The sequence below is a fragment of the Sapajus apella genome, unplaced genomic scaffold (genome assembly GCF_009761245.1).
Source record: "Sapajus apella isolate SASKATOON/1434 unplaced genomic scaffold, GSC_monkey_1.0 scaffold26, whole genome shotgun sequence".
Classification (NCBI taxonomy): domain Eukaryota; kingdom Metazoa; phylum Chordata; class Mammalia; order Primates; family Cebidae; genus Sapajus; species Sapajus apella.
This window is the reverse complement of record NW_022436966.1, coordinates 13,039,153-13,048,175: the sequence shown is the minus strand read 5'-3', so window position 1 is coordinate 13,048,175 and position 9,023 is coordinate 13,039,153. Positions and strand designations below refer to the sequence as shown.

The 9,023-nt window shown below is 44.6% G+C and overlaps 1 pseudogene across 1 annotated transcript; it reads left to right on the top strand.

Annotated features, from left to right (window-relative positions):
• The first annotated feature begins 4,757 nt into the window (after window positions 1-4,757).
• LOC116560596 lies at window positions 4,758-5,267 on the top strand (annotated as a pseudogene). The gene has a single exon (XR_004273038.1). The product of XR_004273038.1 is annotated as a 40S ribosomal protein S25 pseudogene (transcript).
• Window positions 5,268-9,023: the final 3,756 nt, after the last annotated feature.

The following is a 9,023-nucleotide window of genomic DNA, read 5'->3' as shown; positions in this document are numbered from 1 at the left end:
AGGAGCAGTTTGTGTAGAGGCCAGAGGCAAGAGTGGAAAGAACACAAACCTGCTAAGAATGCAGGCAGCAGAGCTGGACAGTAGGGCCACGGAGACACAGCTGCCCCAGCCCAGGCAAGAGGCTATGGCTTAAAACCAAGTAGCAGAATGTGGAGGGAGAAGCACATCCAGCTTCTGGAGAGGGTCCCGCTAATCAAGGGCATGGACAGGACTTGGTAATTGAGTGGTGATGAAGGTGAGGTGGAATTTTGCTTCTTCCCATCTGTTGGCTTACACAACTGTAAAGATGTTGACACCATTCACTGAAGCAGGAAACGCAGGAAGAGGAGATGAGATGGGGACAGGAAGAGTGAGGGAGGTTCGGAGAACACCAGGAAGGAGTTAAGGTCATGGCTTTCATTCGGAACCATTCATCTTTTTGAGATTTGTGTAAAACAGAGCTAAGTCTGAATGCTAGTAGGGAATTGGATACACAGTGAAAATAATTAAAAATCCAATAACCATTCCTTACGCTATATAGAATTCTTCTTCTATAGAACAAATCACTTCACATGGTTTTTATAATTCCTGTGAGACGAGAACACATATGACGACAATATATATTGAACATTTACTATACTAGGTATTTTGCATGTATTTATTCTTAATGCTTACATGAACCCTGAGTGGTACATTCTACTAATAACCCATTTCACAGTTAAGGACACGGAGGCTTAGAGCTAAAGATTATGAAGCTCAACCAATGACACACAGCTGGTATGCAGCAAATCCACATGGTCTGTTCTCCCTTTTGACAGCTACCGAAACTGAAGGTTAAATAGGACAAGAGACAAGCATGAGGTTACTTAACCGGGAAGTTGTAAAACCAACTTTAGCACCCAAATCTGCTACTTCAGGAGTCCAGTGTTCTTTGCCCTACCCCATGAATTCAGGCTGTAGGAGTATGTAATGTGCACAGGGCAAGAGTGAGAAGATTGTTGGACCAGCCATTAGCCATGTTCAGACAAGGCAAAAACTGCTTCTTTCCTTGTGCAGCCCCATGAGAGTAAGGTACTTCGTCCCTATCTGCGCTGTTACCATGATGCTGATGCTGATGCAGAGGCTGGGTGCTACTGAGAGTGAAGCTCTATCAATCCCGGCTCATCCTGCGATTGAGACCCAAAGACCTCTGTAGCCCTAGAGTTCTCAAGGACAGACTTGGGATGGAACATTATCTTTTGTTTCCAGATTACTCAAGAGGAGAACTTGGGTTGTAGTTGTGTTTGTATTCATTTATTCAATAAGTATTACAATAACTGAGCAGTTACCGAAGTGCCAGGCCATGTGCTATGCACACAGTGCATACTGATGAACAAAACAGACATAATCCTGCTCCTGTAGGGCTCACAGCTCCAAGTGCTCCTGCTGCTCATGCCCAGCACGGGTTGAATGGTGAGTGGGGAATGGGTCTTGCTATCCGAAAGGTGGCCTTGAAAAGCTGGCATCTGTGGTTTTAGTTGGGTCCCACTGATGGAGGGGACACTAGTCTGGCTATTAGGGGACACTGGTTCGGCCTGGGTATTGGTTAGGCCTCATGACTAGCTAGAAGAGCCTGGGAAAATCATCCAGTTTCTCTGGCCTTGATGTAAAATGGGTGGTAGGGAGGGCAAAAAGACTAGATCATGATTTTCAGACTCCTTTGAAGCTACATTGTTCATTCTGTGTTCACGTAACAGATGGTTACCTAGAGCCAGCTTCGTGCAATGAGCGTGAATAAAGTGGACATGCCCAGGCCTCACCGAGCTTGAGGTCTGGTAGAAATCTTGCACCAGACTCCACCATATGAAACAGATAAAAATAGAGTCCCCTGGAACTCTGGAAAACACAGTTTTAAAAAAGGATAAATAAAAAGACTAGCTCATCTCTCAGGCTCCTTCCTGCTCTAAGATTCTTGAGTTTTTTCTCCAAGTCTGAGGCAACACAGCAGGAGAAACGCAAGTTCTGCACGCCTCTCTTCAGTCCTACATCAGCTGAATCGTCTGAAATTTTGTTCAAGCCCCAACTACTCAAGCTTTTGCAGGTACTGCTGTTTTGCTCCATCGGTTTATTCTGAGGAAGACAGCCGTTTGCGTGAGACTCTCAAAGTGTCTCCTTCAAACCAGGCAGGGAAGAGAAGGCCGCATTTTCTTCTGGAGGCAGAAGGATTTTCGTGCATCACTCCCCAAGCACAGAGAGAGCCCTGGAGAGGCTACCATGGATGTTAGCAAAAGCAAGACAAAGAGGCACAGTTGTGAGTTGTTGCTCATTCCTGAAAATCCTCTTTTTTTTTTTTAGAACACCAATGAAAGCCCAGCTCCCCTATTCCCTTGCTAGTTTTGTAAAACAAACAAGAGCAAATGATTTTCATTCATTGACTTTGTTTTTCCTTTCCAAGGGAATCTCTGCGTCCTCTAAGGAAGGCCCATTTGAGGCTTACTGCACACTGTCCACTTGGTGAGAAGGGATTTGACTTTGAATTTTTTTCTTTCTCACACCATCCTGTGCCAACGTGCGCCTGACCATTTCCAGATGAAATGCCGCTTTTACCAGAACGAGATGTTTGCGAAAAGGTCTTTAATGAACTGAAAACGTTAATTTGAAAAGTCTCCTCTGTGGAAAGAGTGAGGCTTGCAGAAGGAAGTGACACATGGCCTGTGGACTGGCAGACGGCTGGTTTCTCTCAAGGTTTTCAGAGAGGAGATGGAGAATGGCTACATGAGGGTGGGACCCAAAATGGACCCTCATTCAGAGGGCAGGATCAAAATGGCAGATCTGAGCTTCATTCACACACTCGGTTTTGCTTGGTATTTTAAATGTCTATAGGCACAGGATTCCCCCTAGTGAAAAACAACACACAGTCCCCCCCCAAGCCTCTCAAGAGCCCCCTTCCCACCACCAGAAATTCCAGCAAATGCCCCACTGGCATTATTTCAAAGGTAACCTCAGTAAGAGTGATGTTCATATAAACAGCCACAACCACCACTAACACCACCACCTTTTTTTTTAACCAAGGTGTCATGCCACCCCCTGCCGCCACCATCGGTGCCACCCATACTGCACACAAGAGGAGAGAACATGAAAGTTACAGGCTCTGCTAAGAATGCTGATTAAAAGCCACTGGGCAGATATAATTACAGGACTTGCTCTCCCTAGCTGAGCTGATATTTATTTCAGCAGTTCTGACCCTTCATGGGGATCTCACTGCTGCCCCCATCCCCCAGCCCCACCTTCCTCCCTCCACTCCCTCCCTCTAACTGAAAGCAAATCCAAGCCAAGGCCTGCTCATACTCTCGGCCAGGTGCCAGGAAAAGTGTAAATTTTCTTGAGCTCAGGCTGCTCTGCCAGCAGTCTGCAATGTGTCTGGACATGAACGGTTGTTCCCTTTTGTGAGGCCAGGCCTGAGCACCAGGAAGTTCTAGAAGCAGCACATGGAGAGAGATGGGGTGAACCAAAAAATGGGCAAAAACAGCCTGTCTGCAGTATCCAAGGCTCGCCTGGTGTCCTGTCTGAGCCCAGAGCCAGTCTCCTTGTTGCCCTTTAAAAAAAAATTATCTTTTTAAGACCTAGTATTCCAATTGCGTGCTGTTAACTTTGTTCCCAAGGGTAATTCCCTACTAGGATTTCACCCTTCATAATGAAAATTAAACAAGTTAAGTCTGAGCGTGTGTGTGTGTGTGTGTGTGTGTGTGTGTGTGTGTGTTTAAAAAAGAGAGAGAGACGGGTGATCTTGGTAGTCTTTAAGCACAGGCACAGCTAACCAGCTAACTAGATGTAACCCTTGCTGGTCCTGTAGGCTTGGCAGAGAGGAAAATAAAAAGACATTTTGAGGCGATGTGAAAGAAAATATTTTAAAAATGGAAAACAGCAAAGATCACCAGACAAGGAGGGCACAATATTAACCCATCTTCCAAACTGGATCATTCTTGCTATGCCAGGGTAGCTGAGCTTCATACATTCAGAAGCCCCAAAGACCCTGAAGGTTAGTGAGGGTGCTGTCCAGCCCCATTCAAGTTTTCTCTGTGTTGATGCTTTGCATCCACACAATATTAGACCAGGGTGAATTTCACTGCGTGGTCAAAGCCTGCGGTCTGTCGCTAAATTCTGTAGTTTTCATTTTATCCCTCTTGAAAGGGGCAGTAAACTTTAACGTGGAAGATGCAATTATTTGGGGGCCAGGTGTGAGTTAACAAGCTGAACAGCCTCTGGACAAAAGCAAAGCCAAAGAGAAGGGTATATTTCTAAGTGGTGAAAAGGCAGTGTAACTGCCTTCACACCCAGGCTGCCCCCATCTTGCCCTGACAGAGCCAGGGAAAGGTACAAATCAGAGTCCCAAACTTTACTCGCCAGAGGAACGTGTGAAAGAAAGTATGCTTGCTGCTAAGTTTCCACTGAACTGGCAAGGACTAGGATGGGGCAAGGAAGAGCTTGCGTGAATGTAAGGTGGGATGAAAAAGCCATAAGGCAACCCAGGCTTTCCTCAAGCTGCTCAATAGACATCTATCGGAAAAAATGAAATAGAAATTGTTTTAACAAATGGATTCAGTGTCAGGGTACCAGCTATTATTCCTAGAACGAAACCTTTTGACATTTGAAACATTAAAAAACAGCTGCTGTTTATCATTCAGGCCAACTTGGGTTGCCAGGAATAACCGGAGTTTTTACAAAATAAAAAACATAAAAATCAACAAATTTTCTAAATTTTTTTAAGATACAGAATTCCAGTTAGAAATGTAGTTGCGCTTTTTTGTCCGACATCTTAGCGCGGTTGTGGTGTTCGCCGCTGCTCTCCGAGCTTCGCAATGCCACCCAAGGACGACAAGAAGAAGAAAGACGCCGGAAAGTCGGCCAAGAAAGACAAAGACCCAGTGAACAAATCCGGGGCAAGGCTAAAAAGAAGAAGTGGTCCAAAGGCAAAGTTCGGGACAAGCTCAATAACTTGGTCTTGTTTGACAAAGCTACCTATGACAAACTCTGTAAGGAAGTTCCCAACTATAAGCTTATAACTCCAGCTGTGGTCTCTGAGAGACTGAAGATTCGAGGCTCCCTTGCCAGGGCAGCCCTTCAGGAGCTCCTTAGCAAAGGACTTATCAAACTGGTTTCAAAGCACAGAGCTCAAGTAATTTACACCAGAAATACCAAGGGTGGAGATGCTCCAGCTGCTGGTGAAGACGCATGAATAGGTCCAACCAACTGTACATTTGGAAAAATAAAACTTTATTAAATCAAAAAAAAAAAAAAAAAAAAAAATAGTTGCAAGGTACATAGACCAAAACTAAGAGAGGGAAAGAGAAGGAAGAGGAAAGGGAGAAACAATATCCCCTTGGGTTCAACCAAACCAATTCAATGAATTACAGTGCCCAGTCTGTATCTTAAAAGGGACAGAAATGAGCGGTGAATGCACAGGGAGAGGAGCTGCCACTGGAGAACCAAGGAAAGAGGGTGTTACTGCTCAAAGACAAGGAGGAGAAAGGAAGTGAGATGAGGAAAACTGTGTGTTAGGAGTACTAGGACAACTCAGAGACTCCAGCCAAGTGCTTAAAATTGTTCTAGGTTGGGCAGAAGGCAGTGTATGCGAAGAAGAACAGTAAAGGTGGATTAGGGATGCGCAGTCTCCCCTTATTCTCTAGCAGAGAAGATTCCAGAATAAATTGTGCCCCTGCTACTTAGGAATTTCATAGACTATATGCAATTCTTAGAGCCACAGTGCCCTTTTCTTGTTTTTTGGGTTTTGTTTTCCTTTCTGTTTCTGAGATGGAGTTTCGCTGTTGTCACGCAGACTGGAGTGCAATGGCGTCATCTCAACTCATTGCAACCTCTGCCTCCCAAGTTCAAGCGATCTTTTGCCTCAGCCTCCCAAGTAGCTGGGATTAGAGGCACCTGCCGCTAAGCCCAGCTAATTTTAGTATTTTTAGTAAAGATGGGGTTTTGCCATGTTGGCCAGGCTGGTCTTGAACCCCTGACCTCAGGTGATCCGCCTGCCTCAGCCTTCCAAAGTGCTGGGATTATAGGTGTGAGCCACAGTGCCCAGCCTCATTTCTAATGGGTAAGGGTCAGGTTCATTTCCAGCCGCAAAACATACCCAAGTCCTCTCAACCTTCTGGAAGAGTAATTCCATAGACAGAGGTGGAAAAGACAGAAAGATTTTCAAAAAGATGCAAGAATTGACAGCAGAAAAGGAAAACTTTCAAGTCATTAATTACTAATGAAATAGAGTTAATTACAGATTTGTGGAGTTTAAAAAAATTTTTTTTTTCTGTTTTGTTTAATTTGTTTGTTTAAAAAGGAAGTTCAGAGTTTCTTTCTTAGTTTAAGAAATCTGCCTGAATGATTCTGTGATTCTTGGTTACTGGTTCAGTCCACACAGTATTATCAGGATCCAGGAGGCCTCTCAGGTGTGCAAAGCCCAGCCCCACTTAACAGAAGATTATGTCAGCCTGTACAGAGCCTCACAGTGGGGAACATCAGGCCACAGGAATAGCCAGCATCATTTCAAAAGGGCCAGACATTGTGCCAAGAACTTTCCTTACCTCATCTCCAAGAATCCTACAAGAACCCAGGGAAGTAGACGAGAATCTGCCCATTTACAAGGAAGCAGCTGAGGCCCCAGGAGTTAAGTGTCTGCATCTGGATCGTGCCTCGGAGACTCGAAGGAGGTGCGGGGCGGCTGGACTCCTCGTGCCTGCTCTCTCAAGGGCTCTGCGAGTCTCTGGTCAGTCACACAGGAAACCTTCAAAATAAAACCGCACTTTACAAGGCACAGAAAGGAAACTTGTTTTTCTATCTTTAGGTCATTCTGTGCTTCCATCTGCAGGGATGGAACTTGATTTCATTAAACATGATATTTTTGTCAGCTCTCTTATGTTTTTTTGTTTTGTTTTCTCTTGCTTTCAATTAAAGAATTTTTCCCCTCCCAGAAATTCTTTGAGGATTTGAAACCCACTTCAAGGAAGAAAAAAAAAAAAAAAAAGGAAATCCATCTTACAGTATTAGTCACCAAGATGGGTGTGAAGACAACGGGCTATAAACTGAAATCAGCTCCATCTCCAAGACCAAAGAACGGCCTCTAACAAACTGCTTTGAATCTTAAGAATTAGCAATCATGCTGGCAAACCGGTTTCCTTTTCTCCAAATGTAATAATAATAATTGGTTTAAAGCCTCCAAATTGACTCCCAATGTTACAACCAAAAAAAGAACATGGGCTGAGACTTCAAGCAAAAGCCAGGATGCTCAAAAGCCAGAGAAAAACACTTAGCTATGAAAAAATAAAAATACGAGCTGGAAATAAAATCAAAATCCCAGCAAAGCAAATTTGGCGTGCACTAGAAGTCTTGCATTCTACCAGCAAAAGCAAGTAGTGGTGGGAGGGGGCAGTGGCGGGAGGGCCGGGGAGTCAGGGATGGGGACAGACTGTGTGGCATCTAGTGGAGTGTTTCACACTTTGAAATAAAAAAAATGGGCATGAGTAAGTGCCTGCCCTTCCTATATGACTGTCCCTCTTTGTAGCAGTCATGATGAAATAATCTCCCTCTTATCATAGCCTTTGATCTCACAATCCCCTTTTCCCACACTATTAAGATATCCCATGTCTCAGCAATTCAACTTTGCATGCTCAAACTATTTTTTTTTGTCCCACACCTGCCCACACATCAGTATATCTGCTTTGCTTTATGCTTTGTCCATCTTGCAATGTTTTCATTAGGCGGGAGCCGTGGCAAAGGCCAGCTGCCACCCCCACATGGGGAGCTCGAGCCAGCATCCCTCCTCCATGGGGCTGGAGAGGAATCACAGAAGCAAGAGGCTCCCACGGGCTCCAGGCCTTCCTCAGAGGGAAGGTGCTGACCCAAGGGAAGGGAAAGTTCACTTGCTTACAGTTCTCAGAAACACACTCTGTGTGTGTTTCATTCCTGAACAAATGCTACTGATAACAGCTCACGGGGAGCTTGGCCCAAGAAGACACCGCCTACTTGTCTTTTGTGTTTAGCAACCACTTTCACTGGGTTTGCACCACTGCCCCTTTCACCCCCACCTTCTGGGTCCCATCTAAGACATCTGAACACAGTCCACGATGCAAGGCCCCGACCTGGATATCACCTGGCAATTGTCCACCAGCCCCCTAAAGAGAAACAAGCAAGTTTCTGGAATCCAGGTTCAAGCTAGCCTCACCAAGTTTCTTCACCACCTTGAGCCTCAGTTTCCTCATCTCTAAAATGAAGTCTCACTATCTTCCTCACATGTCTTTTGTGCCAGGCTTGAATAAGAGAATAACGGTAACTTTCTTAACAAGCACTATGTGCTGAGCCTGTGTGTGCATTATCTCATGACGTCCTCACAGCACAGCCTGGCACATGATGCATGATAGACACACAAGAAAATTCTGGTTGCAGGGTTAAAAAAAAGAGGGGGCTGATGCTATGGCTCACACCTATAATCTCAGCAATTTGGGAGGCAAAGGCAGGTGATTACCTGAGCTCAGGAGTTTGAGACCAGCCTGACCAACATGTTGAAGCCCATCTCAATTAAAAATACAAGACATTAGCTGGGTGTGGTTGTGGGCACCTGTAAGCTCAGCTACTCTGGAGGCTGAGACATGAGAATCACTTGAACCTGGGAGGTAGAGATTGCAGTGAGCCAAGATCATGCCATTGTACTCCAGCCTGGGCAACAAGAGCAAGACTCCATCTCAAAAAAAAAAAAAAAAGAAAGAAAGAAAAGAAAAGAAATCTTCCCGCAAAGAAACCAAGTTAGTAAGTTACAGAGCTTGAAGTGCTAATCACTTCTATGTTAGCAGTGTTTGTGCTTTAACCACAGTTCTAGTCTTCTGCTTGGAGATAATATTGCCAGATTTAACAACAATGAAAAACAATACAGGATGCCCAACTACATTTGAGATTCAGATAAACAACCGATTTTTTTTTTTTGGTCTAAGTATGAACCATGCAATATTTTTAAATTGTTTGTTGTTTGTCTGAAATTCAAACATAGTTGAGTGTCCTGTACTTTATCT